Source organism: Gallus gallus, chromosome 2 (assembly GCF_016699485.2).
Source record: "Gallus gallus isolate bGalGal1 chromosome 2, bGalGal1.mat.broiler.GRCg7b, whole genome shotgun sequence".
Classification (NCBI taxonomy): Eukaryota; Metazoa; Chordata; class Aves; order Galliformes; family Phasianidae; genus Gallus; species Gallus gallus.
The window spans coordinates 1,388,873-1,409,962 of NC_052533.1; the positions used below are offsets into that span (position 1 = coordinate 1,388,873).

General features: G+C 39.6%; 1 protein-coding gene across 19 annotated transcripts in view; it reads left to right on the forward strand.

Annotated features, from left to right (window-relative positions):
* The window catches only part of ADCYAP1R1 (ADCYAP receptor type I), a 137,042-nt gene that overhangs the window by 7,504 nt on the left and 108,448 nt on the right, over positions 1 to 21,090 (forward strand). The window contains exon 2 of one of the 19 annotated variants that reach the window (XM_040679804.2): positions 15,352 to 15,535. The exons of the other annotated variants lie outside the window; for them this stretch is intronic. The gene's annotated coding sequence lies outside the window, so the exon portion shown is untranslated. The remainder of the gene's footprint in view (positions 1 to 15,351; positions 15,536 to 21,090) is intronic. 19 annotated transcript variants of the gene reach the window in all.

Genomic DNA, 21,090 nt, shown 5'->3' on the forward strand with positions numbered 1-21,090 from the left:
TTGTAGTAATGATGGTGATGGAAAATAGCCTCTGGAGACATCCAAATCTGAATGTTACACGAGAGAGGAGAAGAAGTGAGTATCACAGCCTTTTTGGTTTCCCGAACAGATATAACCCTGATGGATTTTCACACCCTGTCCTCTGCATGGAAGACATGCAGGTCTTTTACTGTGGTGTTTTCTGTAATGCTGACCAAAAAATGAGATTGAGCTTTCAGATTTGATTCATGTAAAGATAAGTATGTATTCTGAAGTGTCTATCAGAGGTATGTTCCCGTTGACAGTGAACCCAGGTATTTACTGTAGAGTGACTTCCATTACTCTTTAGCCATAGCAGTCATGAATAAATACCACTGATGTGATTTAATCTGCACTCTAAATCCTGCTCTGGGTTACTAATCCTTTCTGATGGTTTAGAATGAGAATGGTCCATTGTGGCCTTGGTGCTCTTACCACAAACTCAAAGTGTTTGTTTGCACACAGTCTCACACAGGTCTTGGGAATGCCCTTTGCTATTGCTACTTCTGAATATCACAACTAAGACACTGTGCCACAAAGGAATGGCTGCATTGCAAGTACTTCTACCTGGCTCCAGATCACTCTTGGAATTACACTGCCTGGAACGTCCCTGAGGCTCCATTTGCCTTTCTCCTAGATTTAACTACCACAAGCAGCTGCTGATCATCCTGTGACTGACTAATCCAAAAGGTTTTTTTATCCTCCTTTGTCATTTACAGCTGAAGTACTCCCATCCTGTACTTCAACCTTGACCCTGTTACTTTCTACTGCTCACTCATCCATGCTGACTCTGTTTACCTTAGCTTTTCCCCATCATTCATCCATCTTTGGTACAAAAAGACCTTGTGTTGAAGTTCCCCATCTCTTTCGTGCTGTTGACTTCCCTACATGGTTGTCTCAGCTTCTCCAAGCTTTCCTGTTTGGGATGGAGAATGTCAGCTACACACTTGTTCTGGTGAAGGCTGTTATTGATTTTCTTTGCTTTATTTTTTCCATCAAGTTTTCAGTCTCCGAAAGACATGGAGCTGTGTCCAAGGCTATTAAAGCAAAACATGACCTATTAAAGCAAAATGCTTCCAAGCGTCAGGCTTTAATATTATTCTGACGGGACCAATGTCTTAAAGCTCTTCTGAAGGAAAAGCCCTCCCTGAAAGAGTTTTGACTTTTGAAGATCCATTTGATCTGTAGCTTTCTGATCTGATAAAGCAAGCCTCATATCTTCCAAACAGAAACAATAAAAGACTGTCCAGACTAAGAGCTTCCCTTTTGACTCCGTTGTCTTAATTATATGTGTTCCTCATAGCTTCTTACATTGACCTCTTGCTTTCCTTTCCACTGTCCGTTCTGAATTGAGCAATGAGGGCATAATTCAGCCACCCTCCCAAAGAGACTGAGACAAACCTCAGTATTTGTATTCTTAGGCTACTGTATAGCAATTCCGTGCGCACCACTAGTGCATTATGTAATCCAATAGATCTGACCCACTGCCAAATCTATTCACAGCCACGGAAATCTAACAAGTGAAATGTGTGTAAGAATACGGATATGAAAGGAAATGTGATAGCTCAACCACACAACTTCCATCAGCTCATTTGTAACACATGCCTATATTCTTGAAAGGTAGATAAAAAAACTCACTTGAATGCCAACCTGACATCCATTTTGTTGGAGAAACTCTCAGCTAATATTCTGCCTGATGGACAGACTACACCATATTATGTCACACACCAAAACACTGAAATTTCAAACATTTCATTTCAGTTAAGTCAGAAGTTGTTTGAATTTTCCAACATTTGTATGTAATCTTGCCGTACTTCATTTTCACTTGGCTTTATAATTACTTGCTTTAAATGTATTTTTTTTGTTTGCAGAGTTCTGGGTTGGAGATAGTGACCATTTTTCATACACTGTCTTGATAGGCAGTGGAATCCCAATCACCTTCCTACCTTGATTTACAGCACTTCTAAATATTATAGCAACTTTCACGGCATCTTTTTATATTCTAAGATCAAGAAGGCTAAAAAAAATGTTGGATATGAGACAACACAAAGAAGGAATAATATCTAATGTTCTAAATGGGACTGCCAGTGGTGGTGTCTCTTTAAGCTGACCTTCCACAAATAGCTTCTCCCTAAACAAGATACAAGCTCCTCTGTATTCAGGAAAATGAGACATTGTAATTGGCCAGGCCATTAGATAATCAAATGAGAAAAAGAGTAAACGAATATGCATTCCTCTGACTACTTTCTTCTCTCTCCTGCACCATGCTTCTTCAGTACCACTTTTACTATGTGCCCTCTTTAGGCATTGGGATTCAGTCCCTTTCTATTAATGTCGTGATTTCAACTAACATGAAGATGAAATGCATGTCTGGCAGGCCTGTGTTTTTGTGCCAAGCTTTACAGAATGTTCTATATGATTCCACACCTTATTCTTTATCGTCTGTATCAGCAGACTGCTGTCTTTATAGACCCGTAAGTAACAATAAAAAGCAGTCCAAGTACAGCATGACTTACACTTTGTTCCACCTGCTGTTTGGAGCATTCCCTTCTTAGTTTACCACAAGCGGTTCTGGAAGAGCTGTGTTGTGCAATGAGCTGCAGGAAGTAACCTGTGTCATTAATGGGAACAGTGCTGAGATGTTTGTCAAACAAATTCTTCCTGCTTGTTGCAACTTGGCCTTACTACAAAAGCATTGAGTCAGGAGGTTACCCTGATTTCTTAACATCTCTCAGCAAATATCCTACCAATGTTCTTCACATTCTTTTAAAATAAATTATTTAGTTGGATCAGTCCATATAGTGAAACTGATTTCTTCATTTGTTGATGTCTTCAACATGCTGTTCCAACAGCAGTGAGAGCTCTCTTGCGAAAGCACAACACCCTGCACATGAGACATCTGCATTCCAACAGATTTCTGCAAGTTATCTCTCAGAGAAGCATAGAATTGTTCAGGTTGGAAAAGACCTTAAAGATCATCAAGTCCAACCACAACCAAACCAAACTACCCTAACAACCCTCCTCTAAGGATTATAAGAATATAGGATTCAATTTCTCTTCAACCTCAGTCCCCTCAGTCAACTAAACTTACTATTGTGACATTCCCTTAACTCTCCTCATGAATTTACTAAACAAGACATTCCAAGCCAAGACCCGATAGTGGGTCTGCCACTCATTAAAGTTAATACGTTTACAGTATAATAGTAACAATAATAATCCTTTATAGATTTACAGAATATTTTCTCTTCTTCCTCCCAAAGATTTCTTAAAAGTATCATCATTATCCCAAACTGATAGTTAATAAGAAATAATCTGCAGAAGATGTATCACCTTGGAGCTATTGAGTGCTCGGAGAAGCAGAATATCATCCTCAACCTTATTTCGAATGCTCAGGTTTTGCAATGTGTCTTTTTATTTTTATGGTATGTAATGACACAAATTTCTGTTATCTTTTCGAGATAAAATAAGTCTCCCTTGATGTGGAAAAAGTTGCTTTCAGTAGGATTCAGTAAAAAACGCAGCGGTGCATTTGCTTGATTCAGCACCAGCACGAATGCCAATTAGATTGGAAATGGTTGGGAAAATAGATAATAATTTCCACTGCTGTAATGGGAGGAAAACAAGAAGAGTCTGCTGTATACCTGAGGAATCTGATTTCCAAATGAGCTGCTCTCTATGTAACATTTAATAACTATTTAGTAAATAAATGCCAGCAGCAACTTTTCAAATAGTGTTCAGGGAAAACCACAGCCCAGAAACAGTTCCCATATAGGCATCTTGGGTGAGGCCATTCTGATTTGGGGGTCGATCAGTATATAAGAGTGGGAAAAAATGATGACACATTACTTAACCTTAAGGATTAACCTTAAGAAGGATCCCAGACTTTGCTTATGTAGCGGTGTATTTGTAACATAAAAGTTCAGTTGTGTTCAAGGAACATTTAGAATGTTTAATAAATGTACTAAGGGACATGGTTTGGTGAGGAAATATTGGTGGTAGGTGGAGGGATGGACTAGATGAACTTTGAGGTCTTTTCCAACCTTGGTGATTCTATGTTTCTGATTTCTTTTCCTTGCCACCGCTATGAAACTCCACTGTCTTTCATGGGATGCTAAATTAACTTCCTTAGGCTCCTTACTCACAAGCTAGTAGCTGACAAAACACTTCTCATACAAAGATGGGTGATGAATTTAGCATAAAAAGAAAGGCTCCTGGCTGGCTGGACATATAGATTTTTACATGGGTATAGGATTGCTCAGTGGTCATTGAACTGTTGCCATTGACAGATGGATTCACTGTGGTCCAGCTGTTTGCTTGGACAAAACATCTTCGCTTTTAGACCTTCTAAGCACTTCTGGACAAGAGACCACACAAAGGAGAATTAGATGCAGACAAGTTATGCTTCTTCAGTAGAAGACTGCAGACTGCTAGGAGCTAAGGACACAGCAGTAGCAACCCTGTCCACGGGGAGATGTTCTGTGTCTTGGATAAATACAGTAGCACATAAGCCTTTGTAAGCTCCTGCCAAGGAGCATTAGGAGGTAGGATCTGATATGGACACCTGTCAGCAATAATGAGAAAGTATTTACAAAGCTCAGATGCTCTGAAATGTTTTTATATTGGTGGAGTCTTTCCATGTATTCCATTTGGCCCATTGTCTGCACGTCTTGGATGAGTCCCTACTGATTAAACTGAATAATTCTGTTCCTTGGTTACTGTTATAAGCTACATGTATTTTTCAGAGATTTCAGAGCCTATTTGCTTCTGAGTGGTTCTGAGCAGGTGATGGGATATCTGCATGCTTGTCCCTGCTTTGATGAGTTTTAGCAGAACACATTGTTTTGCCCTTTGGAATCGCTAAACAGTTATTAATTATTTAATTAATGTTAAAGTATTTGCATGGCATATACATGGCCAAATCATAGAATCAGAATCACAGAAGCACAGAATCACAGAAAAGTTTGGGTTGGAAGGGACCCCAAGATCATATATCTCCAACCCCCCACCACAGACAGGGCCACCAACCTCCCCATTTCATACCAGTTCAGGCTGCCCAGGGCCCCATCCAACCTGGCCTTCAACACCTCCAGGGATGGGGCATCCACAGCCTCTCTGGGCAGCTGTTCCAGCACCTCACCTCTTTCATAGCAATAAACTTCCGCCTGACATCCAACCTAAATCTTCCATCCTTCAATTTAAAACCATTTCCCCTTGGCAATGCCTGAGCACTGTTCAGAGATTACCAAATTACATACATCCTTCCCAGCAGACATTTCACAGATGACAAGCCTATCTGAAGGACTGAAGACATTAAGCAACCTATGTGTAGTCTGTTCTGTGCCACCTGGCCTCAATGCCAGAAAAAGTTACAGTCACTTTACTATCATTTGTCTAAACTGTGATGGGGATGCAGGGAAATCATGGCTGAAAATAGCACAAGTGAACAGACAGCAAAGCTTCTATCTGTCTTGTGCCTTGCATGCTCCTCAGCTCCTGTACTATTCTCGGTGTCCTGGCAGAGCTGTTGGACCACAGCGGGAGTGTCCTATGGTGACATCCCTTGGCTGAGTCATGACTCTGCTCTTCTATCTCACGTTCTGGCAAGTGTGAACTATGGGTTTTCTGGAGCATCAGAGTTCAGTCTTCACATGATGTAATCACTCAGTTTAGGTCAGGAGGAAAGAGCTTGCTTGGTGGGCAGACCTGATTCTCTGGCGAGCTGGAAGTGTGTTGGAACAGCTGTCTGCATATCAAAGAATGTAAACTCTTAGGAAGTTGTTTCCTTAGTGACAATAACAAGAATGATTTTAGAGTGTTTTCTTCATGTCTACTTGTAGTGGTTTAGATACGGTCAGAAGTCAAAGAATGCAACTGGCATTTCCCAGCAGAAAGTTGGTGGTTTTTTTCCTCTTGTATTTTGTAGCTTACACTAGCTAATAGGAGATCTTGTTACTAGCACAAGTACAAAAAATGTGCAGTTGGAAAGCCTGGACAGCTCTGAGACGTTACTAGGTACTAATGAAACAGAACTAACAAGGGACGTAGCTTTGAGCTATGGCAGAAGGAAGTCCAAAGTTGCAAATCCCTGGAGGTGGTGCTAAAGAACAAACTGTATTGTAATGTCCATATGGGGAGTGCAGTTAGCATAGACTTCTTCTTTGACTGAAGAAGAGAGCTAGACACCTCCAAAGAGTGACTGACATCGAAATATGATTCACATAATGGATGTGCTTGGCTTCCTTCATTGAATGTAGGAGATTAAAACATCTCTGCTTATAATTTAAATGCCAGTATTTGAGTGGGGAAAACCCAAGGCCTGGTGACCAGGAGTGGTGCAAACAGTTCACTTGTACAATGTGATGTCTGATTTGCTCAGGACATCATGTAATTATAACCAAAATGGAGCATCATGAGGAATATCGTTTTTCCTTCTGCAGTCAGAGCTTTGGGGCTTAAAATGTTGGGGATGGGTTTGTGTGGTTTCAAACACGTATCTAATTTCTTTTTCAATTCTGACATGGTAAATGATGATTAAAATTTGAATTTTTATAAATAAATCAAAATGCATCCATGGCATGTTTTGTAATACAGCAAAATGGATTAGGATAATAACTAAAATATACACCCACTTCAAATCTTTTTAAATACCTTCCCCTGTTATCAGAAAGAATTTCCAAACTGTGCGTCACAAATCAGTTAGCATCAACACTTCCCTTGGGAAAAAAGCTAAAAATGCAAATGACAGAAATAGTACTTATTAATATATAGATTGCCCATTTGCTACTTTAACATTTCGATTTGAACAATTAATTTAAATGGAAATCAGTGGCAACTAAGCAGGAAGGTTAATTAAACTTAACATCCTGCTTTGGACTGCTTGCTGATATCTACATTTCACATCAGTGGTTTGGGGCTGAATTTCAGTCTCTCCAGTGAGCTGTCCCTTGCTCTTATGCAACTACTTTTTTCAGTAGCCCGTTGCTGTTAAGCAGTTCCAGCCTAGACTTGAATCTTTATCCTTTCATCAAAAAGTTGATCAGGACTGACTCAGCTCTGAAATGCACGGGTGATAAAATCTGAGATCACAAACTGTGCACTGCATGTGTATTTTACATTAAACCGCTCAGTACTGTCTAGGAAAATGAAAGTGATTTTTCTTAGTTTCAGCCTTCTGGGCTCTTTTGTGAGTGAACGTATTAGAGCAGAATACCAAATTAGGAATTAAAAGATTTACTAGGTTAAATCTCAGAAGAGCCATTTGGGTTGCAAAATGATATGTTGGTTATGTATTGAGGAGGGGGAACGTAGGCAAATGGAAAAGGGGCCACAACAAGAGTTTAACAAATTAAACTGACAACGCATTGTTTAATGTGTGTGATAAGAATATATTGATTGAATGGCAAATGCAATACTGAGAGAGTTCACTGCTTGTTTTCTTACTGAAGTATGTTTCTTGTCCCAGGACCCATTTTCACCAGTTCTGTCAAGAGTGGCAGAATGAATTGACCAACTGGTAGTTAAAATTATGATCATCAAGAGTGAGAAATAATACATACGAGAAAACAAATGCAAACCAGTTCTATCCTATGAAGTCCTGGGTTTAATCAATTCTGTTGTCTGAAGTATGTGCAGTGACTATGAGCTGTCTGAAGGCAGCACCACCTCCAGCCAAGCCCACCACCTTGTCACGATGCTAAGCTGGTGGTACAAGCACTCCCTAACCTGGCTCAGTTGGATTGCCCTTGGTTAACAGAGCCTTACTGTTGGAGCTAACCCAGTCACTTGTGGGGAATTAGGTTAGCCAGCACTGGATGGGGCCCTGGGCAGCCTGGCCTAGTATTAGATATGGAAGTTGGCGGCCCTGCCTGCTGCAGGAGAGTTGGAGCTTTATGATCCTCGACGTCCCTTCCAACCCAAGCCATTCTATGATTCTATGAACACTCATATGACCAGCTGAACAAACAGATTGGTGGCAATGTGGCATGGGTTAGGGGCTCTAAAATGTTCTTTTTGGCATAGGTGCAGCTGGAGAGTGAAATGTCCATAGCCTAACATAGATGTCAAGAGATGACAGCTGTTGCCAGCTTTTCTACAGGATTTAGACACAATGATGGGAAACTAATTTCTTGAGAGGGTCAACAGAAGGAAAGAAACCACGTGTTTTTATGAAGGAATCTTGGCTGCCCTTCAGTTAATGGAGACAAGTTCTATTAACTTGCTGGAAAATAGCCAAAAAGGAAAACAATGTGAAAGAATTACAAAGAAAATTCTGTGGTACTGCCTGCATTGGTGGTCAGTGGAGGTATATTTGGTACTCAGAGCTAAAGTAATCCCTTGTTTATCTCTGATACTGAAGCTGTCTAGAAGTGAAGTGCTGAGTGTCTTTCTATCTCACTCAAGTCACTCAAGCAGATGTTTCTGCTTATCTCTTCAGAAGTTCGAGCTTTTCATTTGCTTCCTAGCTTCATTGATAAACGCAATAGGAGTGGTAACCCTAGTGCAAATAGGCATTGTATCTTGAACAAGTGTTTCTTTGTAGGTAAAAGGCTCGATTGCCTCTAGGGTTTGTTTACATGTGAGCAAACTGGGATGTTTTGTTTGCTTTCTGTTTGTTTTGTCAAACCGATCTTTTAAAAGGGGAAAAAATGATACTATTTTTCATTTCAGAGACATGCTGATCTGTTTTATTATACACAGAGGACTCTGTCCTTTCGCAGTGGAGTTGGATGACTGATACTGGATAATGGATTGCTGCACTTAGGGTTTACTCACCTACATTTTTACGACGTGCAAGTCCTAATATCTTGTTTTATTTTGGTTTGGATTGGGCTTTTTTTGGAAGAGATGGTTTAATGCCATTCTACATACTCACATAGTTTTTAATTTTCATAACTGGCTTGAGGATAACACATAACACAACCATCCCACACAAAAGATGAGCCAGAATTATTTCTGCAAAGCCTGTGACCGTTACCCACCAAGGAAACAGAAACAATACTGTGCACATTTTGGGACGAACTAGAGCCAAGCAATGCTGGATTCAATTAATCAATCAAAAGGACATCTAAAACCATGCAACAAAACTTAGGTTTCATCTCAGTGGTGGACATACACTGACACAAAATGTGCAAAATATTACTGTAACAATTCTTCTCTGCCTCAAATGACTGTTTCATTTCAGGGCTATTTCCCGAATAAGGCAGTGTTAGCCGAAACATGCAGTTCTTTGAGGAACGTCAAACAGCAGCCATTTATCCAGACTCCATCATAAACATTGTTCAGTTTCTCCAAAAGACACTCCCACTGTGCTGACTTCAGGTTATCAGATGTTTAGTTTTATCTGCTGAAAGAGGAGCATTTCCTCCCTCTCCCTTAGGTGCCTCTAGCCTGCTCCCTCCAGCAAGTGATGCATTTCAGAACAACATACAGGCTCGTCCCATGCTTCATTTCCTCCATCTGGCTGCAAACTCTTGGGACAAACATGAACTTTGGATTGTAATGAAATGAATACCCTGAAATGTGAACTTACTTTTTCTGCACGTAGAGACAGAGTGTTTTTCTGTTTGCTAGTTTATTGGTTTTGGTTTTGTGTTCACTGGTTGTTTTTCTTTTGCATGATGCCTAAGGTGAGATGCTGGTCAAAAAAAAAAAAATAAAAAATGGTGACTCAGAGTTTCTTTGTGTTACAACTATGGAGTTTCTGAGACTGCTGTTGTGTTTAAAATCAGAGATGTCTCAGAACAGGCTGCCCAAAGAAGTTATGGGTGCCCAAGGAGGTGCCCAAGGCCGTGGATGTGGCCCTGGGCAGCCTGATCTGGTGGATGGCATCCTTGCCCATTACAGAGAGGTTGGAACTGGTTGATCTTGAAAGTCTACTCCAACCTAAACCATTCTGCGATTCTATGAAGTTAGCAGGCTATTAGCCAGTGCACAGATGAACCATTGAACTCCAGCCAGTGTTATTCTAGCAAGTTTTCCCGTAACACTGGTGGTCTCTCCTTTGATTTGCACTGCTGTCCCACCTTTAATTCTTCACCTTTCTGGGGATGGGAGAACCTGCAAAGCCTGATTGTACATTGGTCTTCACCATCCGCAGGCACGAGGGCCATTAATAATGCAGCAGATGGAAACGAGAGCTTAGGGACATGTTTATTTTTCTTCTTAATAAATTGCATCCTTTGGAGGCTGCTGAAGTGGGTCTCCCAGTGCTGGAGATCAATAATGCTTTCTCTTTCTTAGGTTGTTTTTCTTTTTAAAACGTTTTTGTAAAACACTGGCTAGGATGGGCAGGTATTGTGTTTCTCTGAGCAGACAACCTGTGGAGTGGTGCTTGCCTCCAGCGATAGTATTGTAGTTGTTTGAATAGATTAGAGGAAATCCTCTCTGTGGAGCATACAATAGTGGAATAATGGAGAGCTACTTTATTATATACTACCATGAAATAGCAAAAATGTTGGCCAAAATCTTTGTAAGGAGTTTTCAGAGGGTCAAAGTTTTGTATTCAGAGTGCTTCAAGGACACATGGTGGTCATCATCGTGGAAGGAACTTATCACCTTGAGGTCTTACCACAGATTTTAGTTAATTTTTTTTGAGCAATTAACCTAAATAAACTTGCTTGCAATCACTACTCTGAAAGCATTGTTTCTTTGTTGTCTTTTGTGCTGCATTCAAATGACATTAAAATCAACACTGGGCAAAATGAAGACCAGAAGGTAATTCAGACTTGACCTCATGTAATATGAGGAAAGGAAAGGGAGACTGGAGAGAAAAGGAGGAAAATTCTTTGCTGGATGCTTCATACTTTTTGACCTTAATTGGCTTCCCATAATAAGATGCTACTAATCAGCTGAGTGTAGCTTTGGCAAACTTTTACTGTCTGGGCTGAAATTTTGTATGCTGTGTGTCTGTCTCAAATCTCTCCCTTTATTTTCCTCCCTCCCTTCCTCCCTCCCTCCTTTCATTTCAGATAAAACAGATGATTTGAAGGTAAAACTAAGGCAAACTTTTTTTTTTTTTTGCATGTTTTTTGACTCTTTTATTTAAGAATTTCTACTATCTCCATGCCTTGGAAGTGGAAATTAAAAATTCAGTGGAGCAAAAGGATGGCTTCTGGTATTGCCAGTACGTCCTATGTTGTCTGTCTCAGGTCAGTGTTTCTCTAATCTGAATGTCTTTGGATACACTAGGAAAATTTTCACAGTCTGCCCAGAATGTCAGAGCTATAGACTCAAGACTCAGAACTTTCTATAGAGGTACAGCATTCCTCAGCTTGAATGAGAGCAGGAATTTGGTTGAACTTCAAGCATGCTGAATGCCTTGATAAAATCGCCTTGTGCTTCGTATTTCATTCCCCAAATGAGTGAGTACTTAGAATGTTAATATTTGTGGTACTAAGGAGCATGGTTTAGTGGGCAGTATTGGTGGTAGGTGGACAGTTGGACTAGGTGATCTTAGAGGTCTTTTCCAACCATTATGATTCTATTACTGAATGGAATTAATCTCACCTGCCAGACAGTGTATGGTGTAGTCCTTCACAGTTGGAATTGATGTTTAGGGCCTCCTTGGTAAACATGGGAGAGAAACTGATAAGCTTAAAGTATGAGCTCATCTAAACCACTGTGGTTCACAGGAGACCAGGCTTAGACCAGAACCTATCATGTTAGGTTCTACAGAGAGAAGAGATCTGTGTCATGAAAAATAGGTGTGTAAAGAATGTATTCTCTGCCCTTAATCATGATTCCTTGTTTCAGAAATAGGTGCTCTGTCAGAAGAGATGACTTCAGGTGTAGGCTGCATTTCCAACAGACATAAAATAATGACTTTGGTGGTCCTGTGTCCATAAGAACTATTCTCTTGCAGATTTTATTGATTGTGATAATGAAATATAGAAAACAACTTACCTAAAGTTATTCCCTGTGTTAGCATAAAGTTGCTGGAGGTCAAATTGGTCTCATTTCTCAATCAGCACTTGTGAATTACACAAAGCAAATATTTAAATTAACTACTGAACTGTGCAGATGGGACAAATGTTACCCAAATTTAAATGTTCTTAATATAAAAAGCAATGGCCAGTCTGAAACTTTCCTTCATAGAAAATATTGAGAAATACGGGGCAATTTTCATAATGCTTTAAGATATGTAATTCCAGAAGATTTCTGATTTCAGGTGATTTGTATTCTGAACTCTGCTGGCTGTGCTGGATATGTCTCAGAGACCGTAGAAGGAATCTATGGAAATGAGCTCAGTTTTGGATGTATATATTTTAATGAAACGGCGCTCATCCAAGGCCCTGAAAGACTGGGGAGGGGATATTTTCATTGTGCCTTTGAAAGATGAGTCAATCTTTTTCATACCACACAGTGGGAATTTTTGAGAAGAGGTTTCAGCCTAGTTGTGTTTACATCCTTAAATCCTAGGTTTTACTGGTACGAATAACGGTACAGTCTTCAAGCTATTCAGTGAAAAGGAATAATGATTTGGTTGCCTTCTGGACCACGTGGAATGCTCTGATTCCACAAGATTTCAAATGTGAATCATACGCAGTCCCGTTGCATATGATCTCATGAGTATGGTCAGGTACAGAAACAGGCTGCCCAGGGAAGTGTTTGAGTCACCATCCCTGGAGGTGTTCAAGAAACATTTAGATGTTGTACTGAGGGATATGGTTCAGTGGGAAATATTGGTGGTAGGTGGATGGTTGGACTAGATGATCTTGGAGGTCTTTTCCAGTCTTGGTGATTCTGTGAGTCTATGACCATTCTGTCAATTTGTAGACTGTTGCATCACACATCTCAATATCCGTAACCAGGGTTTCTAGCTTTCATCTCAATTGCAACTTTCAGTAGAGCACAATAACCCACTTTTTCAAGATCCTACAGACTCCTGTTCACGTGGCTTTCATGCTTTATATAGGGAAAATTCTGCTGTAATGAACTGAGGTTTCACTGAAACAAAACCAAAGCAATAATGGACACAGCTAGTCTGTGCTAATTGTGTTTTAGTGGGTTTCTTTTGTTTCGTTTTGTGGGTTTGAGTTCTTTTTATTTTGAAACTTCTTGGAGTAATAAGAGAGCATATCAGATCTCAGCCACATCTTTTTTTTCACTTGTGCAGATGTTTATGTGTGCAAGTATGTTTGTAGTAAACTATTTTGGTCCTGTATTGTTCCATCCTTCCCAGGTATTTAATTAAGATTAGATTGTGCTGAATTATCTACTAGAATTGTCACATCAAAATGCACAAGTAGATCATGAAGACGAACATAGGAATAATTGACTTTAATCACAGGCTGAGAAGGTGGTTCTGTGGGAATTAATCACTTCCATTCATTTACATTTAGTTTTTCTAGGACAGTAGTTAGTGCTGCTCTATTCAGGGTAATGGTGAAGCAATGATGTGGAAATCAAATGGAATATTTACAGTCTAGATTCTAGTTTTTAAAACATAATCCTCATAAGAAATGTTACAGCTGTAAGACTGTAGATGTATTTGCACCTTTTTAAGGTACTCTGAAATTGGATCTTGGCTGAGACATTTTAAGTAAGTGTTGACAGCTATGGCTTAGAAAATCAGTTTTGTAGCATGGAATAATTTTGCAGTATTATCCAAAATATTAGGGTAATTTCCAGCTTGTTACAGAAGCATTTGCAGTGCCTGATTTTACTATTATTATTATTGTTATTATTATTATTATTTCCCTATACAAACAATCCAGAGAAGTAAATAGCTTCAGTGAACTCTGAAAGGCCTGGGATTGTCTGCAACATTCTCTCATCATTGTGAGACAGTGCAAAGCTCAAATAAAGGAAAAAAAAAAAAAAAAGGAAGAAGAATCCTGCATTTTCTCTGACCTCACTTTTGCTTCTTGCTATGTCAGTCCAAAGGAAGGAGATCTGCCTTAGAATCATGGAATCATAAATCACCAAGGTTGGAAGAGGCCTCCAAGGTCATCCAGTTCAGCTCTCCACCTACCGGCAATATTTCCCCACTATGCCACATCCCGCAGTACCACATCCACACATTCTTTGAGTACCTCCAGTGGTGGTGATTCCACCACCTTCCTGGGCAGCCTTCTGTTTGAGTGGGATGTTTCAGATATTCAGATCATACAGCATCCTTTTTGAACTGCAGCCTTTTTTGACTGTGCTTCTCTTTCTGGAAGACGCTTCCAGGGTTTCTCTCTGCTGGGTTCTGTCCCAACACTGATTTTAATTTCAATTGCTTTTCTTCCTCCTTTGTTTATACTTCTGCTATGCTCAGCACTGTCCCTACTAAACCCAAGATTCTTATGAGCTAACCATACTGGTTTTGTGCTTTATTGACTTTCTGTTTACCAAGATGAGTACATTTTGTTCCAGAGCAAGGCTAACCCATGTGCTGGAATGAACTGTTTATCTTTTGTTCACTCTGAAGGGAGCCAGAAGAATCTAATATAGATGTAGATGTTTCACTTTCAGACAGCTGAATTTGTATGATGAACACCAATTCTGTCATGGGTGTTGCAAGACCACATGCTGTGGAAGGTCTTAGTATTGTCCAGACGTAATGAGACCATTAACCACAAGATGGGATGCAGCTGGGCGAATCTTATGCCAATTGAGGTACAGTAGAAAAGGAAGACTGTAGGAAATATGGATGGAAGAAAAAGGAATTTTGTAACTTACCAGAGCTTATACAGTGATTTAACATTATCTTTCAATGTAGGAATGAAACTCTTCTATAAAAGCAGAGCCAAAAAAAAAAAAAAAATTCTATATCTCTTAAGATAGAATAGACAGGATAGCAGTTCCAGGCCTGTTCTGGGAGACATTTCCCTGACAACTGAACAATATATGCTCGAGTCAACGAAGTAGGGGAATCATTTTTCAATCCAGCGAGGAGTCAGGAAACCTATTATATCCATTCTTTTTTCATTGAGATAGATTGAACTTTGGCTCATGAAATCCTTCTGTGTTGTTGTTCATATTTGTGGAGGAAGCCAATGGGTATTCACCTGGGACATCACTGCAGATTGCTAAGTCCAACCACTCAATGAACTACAAGCTGTTGTACTCAGAATAACTGGTGTTTGTGAGAAAATACCAATAACAATAAGGGAAGAAAACAATAAGGAATTGCACATACACAGCAAACAAAGATCATTTGGTCATCCTTTCTGAACAACACGGTGATTTTTTAGACCTCCAAAAATCCCTCTGCCAGTACCTAAGTTCTGACAGACCAAAGTCATGCATGCATTAACTTCTCTGTCATCAGGCAATTGCTTATTGATTTTACCACCTTCTGATATGTCCCTTTCATTTGTTATTTTATTGCTTTGGTTCTTCTTTCAGATGGGAAAGGTCGGAGATAACATGAGTTGTCTGTGCAGGTGCTGGAGTTCAGTGACTGCATCTTGTCTGTGGGTCTGTCACCAACTGCAGAACCACTTCTCTACGTGATGAAATGCCTTATTAAAGATAACCCTGGTACATCCTCCTTGGAAACTTGGAAAGCACAGGGAACATAATAATTCAGGTAGTGTTTTTTGGGCAGATTTCTAGCTGGCTAGTTGAGTTCAAATCCGAGAGACCAATGGCAGTGTTGACTATGAATTAGCAGAGACCATATGAGCTCCAATGTAATACTGAAAAAGCAATAGATACACCTGTGGTTAGGGAAGGAAATATAGATGACCTATCAAGGAAATCAAATTGATCAGCAATTGATGCAAAATTTTGATATGCCAGGTAGGGACCACATTTTACTGGTTATAGTGTAATGCTTTTGAAGAGCCTCACCAAGTAGCACTTAAAGCTCTGCTGGAGTGGAGCAGCATGTAGTTACCTTTATGATCTCATATTAGATGCATATTAGTTCTGAAGTGCTGCATATATCACGGATGCTTTGTAAGGGTAATTGGCCTGCCTGTGATGATGAAGAGAAAGCTTCTCATACCATATTTCTATTTTGACTAATGCTTCTTAAATACATGGTAGTTCAAAAATATTTCATTGCAGCTGAGTGCATTAAACTGGGTGCAGTTGGGTGCATTAAGAAGACTATGGCCAACAGGTTGACGGAGGTGATCCTTTGCCTCTACTCTACCCTTATGAGGCTACATTTAGAATACTGCGTCCAGTTCTGGGCTCCTCAGTTCAAAACAGACAGGGATCTCCTAGAAAGAGTCCAGTGGAGGGCAATAATGATAAATGGCTTGGAGCATCTCCCAAATGGTAGAAAATGGAACAGAGAAAATAATCCCAACCAAGGCAAGAATTGCTGGTTGAAATTTATAGGTGATGTTGTATGGGAAATCTGCTAAGGGTAGCTGTCCTCTACAAAGAGAGCTATGAATTGCATTCCATAGTCTCTACTTTTAAGTCTGTAGGTGATACACTTGCAAAAATAAGCTAGAAAAACTTGACGTATAGATAAATGATTTACTTGTGTCCATCTGAAAGCCTGTACCTTTCCAACTTTTCAGTGGAGACTTCTAAAGTCATTAAAAGGTCAAAATACTTAGATACCCAGAAGAGTCCTTTAGATATCAGTAACTTTTAATATTCTATTGTCCACTCATACCTGTATGGCTTAAACATCATAATATTAAGAAGAATGGTCATATAATGAAGTTTTCTGTCACTTGTAAAAGCCAGGCATTTTAAGTGGAGTTTGCTTAAACAAATAAACAACAACCAAACAAAGCATGGGTTAGTTTCATACACTGTTGTGGAAAGTCATAGACTTTCAAAGCTCAAGGAAATCTGAGCTTGATGGTCAAACATACAGAATAGAGTAAATATGAATTTCCAGCAAGTTTTGATAATGACTTTATTGAAGAAAGATTTTACCTTTACAGAAAGTAGGTATCAGCTGAAATTAGAACTGAGTATCCTAGACATGATGGGTTTACCTGAACGTAACAGATTTCCATACCTCTGCTGGTTTAGTAACCTCCTGTGCATGCTCTCTGCTTGTGGTAAATGCAAGGCATCAAAACTTGACTTACTGGAAATGAAAGAGAACCAAAACTTAAATATAATGCCTTGGATTTGATGTGAACCAAGGATATATATATGCTTACTGCATATCATATGAGAGAGAACGATTTTATAAGTTGAAAAATTATGCTGTGTCTGAGAAAGAGGAAAAAAAATTAGGAGAATTAGGTGGTCTTTTCCCAGTAGTAATAATGAATAACACAGGGATTTATGCTAGAATATTCCAGATGATCAAGAATTGATTTAGATATATTGAAGGTGTTAGTTGGAATATCTTTCCTTAACTGGCTGAGGGATGCTTATGTAAAACTGTTCTAGAATGGTTTTGAAAAGTTTCTTGAAATGATAAGAAAATTTATAAAGTTAGAGAATTAGGAAATAGAAGAGTCGATAGGGTATATAGAAATGATAAGTGTACTTTGTAAAGACCAATTATGACAGTTTTACATCTTCAGGGAATTTCAATTTAACCGAAACCACTCAAAGGAAAAGAAAAAGAAAAAAGAAAACTCTACCAAAATTATAATTGAGTGCAGCCAAAGTAAAACACGCAATAAGTTATTACACTGTGCTAATAGAAGGAATAAAGATAGTACTGGAAGGAAGAAAAGGCCGTGACATTGATAGAAATCAGTGCTCAGCTTTGCTTACCATTAGCACTTTGACGTCTTGAACTTCAGAGATGGAATTTTATCTGTTTATCCTAGTCAGACTGAGTAAAGAGACCAAAATATATATATATGCATGTATACTGTGTCAAAGCAGTAACTTTTGTTGTCTAAAAATAGCATTAAGATATGGGAATTGTTTTTGAGAATTCTTATATCTACTCTGTGGACTGTGAAGAGAGACAAGTTAGACTGAGCTGAACTGTGTCTAAGATGTGGGTAGGTTCAGAGCTATTTAATGTTTTAATGACCTGAATGAAAGGGCACAGTGCAAGTCTCAGCAGACTTGCAAGGGCTCAGCAAGTCTGAACTTGCAACTCTTCATCAAGCTCAAGAAAAAATAAATGCAATTCCTGCATCTGGGGTGGAACAACCCCATGCACCAGGACAGGCTGGGAATCAGGTGGTTGAAAAAGAGTGTTAGAGAAAAGGATCTGGGGTTCTTGGTAGTCATCACCTTGATCCTGAGCGAAATTGAGGCAGAGGACCAACAGCTTTATGAGCTGCATGAGGACAGGCATTGGCAGCGTGATGAGGAAGGTGATTCTTCCTCTCTCTTCAACCCAGGTGAGATACAGATGGAATGCTGTATCCAAGAATTACAAGGAGAGGCAAAGAGAGCTGGGACTGCTAAACTGGAGAAGAGATGGCTCAGGAGGATCTCATCAATGTGTAGAAGTATCTGATAGGAGCATTTAAAGAAGATGGAGGCATGCTCTTCTTACTGGCAATCAACAAGACAAGATGCAAAAAGCACAAACTGAAACACAGGAAGTTCACCTTTAACATAATAAAGCTTTTTACTGTTCGGGTGGTCAAGTACAGTTAGAAGAGACAACCTGTTTGCATCTGCCACCAATGAATGTTTGGTTGCACAAGACCCACGCATCAGTGCATGTGTTAGAGCATTGGCTGGATCCTTCCTTGTGCACAGTCCTGCTAGAAAATCCAGGTTGCTTTTTATCAGCTTTTTTGAGTAGAAGTGTGGCGCTTCTGGCTGATGCCATCAAAATATTCTGGTGTATCTGGAAGGACTGGCCTGCCCCCTGTGGCAGCAAATGCTTTCCGAAAATCTATCTCTTTGATTAAGCCCCCTGATGTAATTACTGTACAAAGCCTGTTTTGTCACTGACAGCAGGCATGTTGAGTGGGAACAAGGACTCCAGGGACTTTTTCATTTGGCACACAGAGGGAGAAAGGTGAATAAATGTCTTCTTGGCGTTCAAGGGAAAGGCAGCGCTGTATTCTCAGGTACTGTGAATCTGTGCAGATTCATTAACCTCGGTGCATTTACAAAGTTCAATACAAATTAAACAAGACATCCTCAAAATATTTAAAATGCTAAAAATAATAAGTGATTTATCAGAAATAATAGAAAGGACATGATGTTGTTCTTGTTGTCTGCCTTTATAGGATTGTTCTTCGCTGTCTACTTTGTATGGGAGATTTTAGTGCTCTTGCTCTTTACGATACTTATTTGGTATTAAGTTTTCTTTCAGTTTCTCCGTTACCTTAAATATCCCAGCATCAGTTTATTGACACCCTAAACTAATTCGTTCTTAATCCTTTGTGGTAACTCAGACATTGCTATTTGGGTTTTATATTGCTGATCCAGAAGAGGCTATAGGTGGAATTATTCTGTCCAAATAGAGATGTTGACAATGTAGATGTCAACATATGAGCTAGCTGTTCAGAATTCCTCTATACTCAAGGGATAGAAGTTGAATGTTTAAAGTAGACAGCTAAAATAGGTCAGACAAATTGCTTTGTTCCTATGTCTACTTCCTTGGCTATATAAAAAGAGACTTGACAGTGAGCTCATATATGAGTACGTCTTCTATATTTCTAAACTTAGCTGACAAGACCTAGGTCATTGAAGGGTTACTTCTCTGTTTATTTCTTGCTTGTGTGAGTCTCAGTTGACATGAGAGAGGTTCACCGTGTTCTTTAATATAAATTAGGAAGCTGACATAGGGGTATTTTTGGAGGGAGATGATAAAATCCTTTGAATTCCACACCTTATATTGACAGCCTACAGGTGATAAATGGTGTATCAATTATATAACCATCTGTTCATATCTAAGCCAACGATGTTCATCTAGCAAAACCTGTGGCAAAATCAGCCATAGAGTTCCCTTCCCTGTGGAGAACTCAGAAACACTGATGGAGTGGTGTGAGGACCAGACTGGTGATGGCTGGAGTATTCTTGGTTGCTTCTTTCTTTTACACCTCATCATTCTCCGTCCATGGTGTATTCTGCATAGAGGAATACTCCTCATGCCACTGAGAAGTACTGAGATCACTCTGCATGGAATGTGTGACTCTGCTGCAACGCGATCTGCAAAAGTGTGATTGATCTTGCATATCCCAGAAGCTTTCAGATGTCTGCACTTGTACTTTTCCCATACGGTGCAGGACAAGGATGTGGTGGGCAGCCCTGACCAGACGCTGAATTAAGATTAGTTAAGTAAAGAATTCACATTTTATCACCTCTGGTCAAGGCCAGTGTTGGTCAGCTTTGTAATTTATTGCTTTCCTTTCAGACCTCTGGCATGCATCCCGGAGGTCCATAACTAGGAGCCTAGCAGATCTGATTTTTCTTTCTTTTGGGTGAGATCTCAGTCGCAGCTCATAACTGCTTCATATAGTCATTGAAATCCTCTTTCATTCATCCTACATGGGTACAATTTTGAGCTACTGTGTAACGATTCCATCTATTACTTGGTGTGGTGAGATTTGAATCTTTTCAGACGTGATCCTTTTATACCTACCTGTGAGTATGCACATGTACTTGGATTGGCATACGTGGCACTTCTCATGATGGGTCTCTCCTTACCAGCCTTTAGGCTTCTGTAACATGTAGTCCACATAAGCCCTTTTTAAACGGGAGAAGGAAATGGGCACTTGCAGCAAAACACATTGCCAGAGCTCCTCCAAACTTCTCCTAAAGGACCCATTATTGCCCATGGAGTAACACGAAGAATTTGCTGTGGCATGGAAAACTTTTGCAGTGGAGATCTGAATCGCTTTCATAGATGGTGTATGACTTTCCTAATCCATCAGTAGACCCCAACAAGTCTTTTGTAATTCTCGTGTTTCAGCTGTGCTTGAAATAATTCTCTGAAGCCCTTTAAGGATAGTATTTTTTTCCTTCAAGTGTGCAATCCTTGTGCTGTGGGCTGTTCTGGCTTTACAGATTTTAATTATAGTAGCAGATGCAGATAAAACAGTAACATGAAGCACCGACATCTCCAATTTGCTAATGAAACTACATGATGTGGCTTTATGAAGTCTTTTTGATCATTCAGACTTTCCTTTCAAGCCTTGTATTCATATTTTTATTTACTCTCGCAGTACTGAATGGAGATGTAAATGCTTTGTAGACATTGTCCCTACCTCTGAAAAGTTCTTCTTGTAATAA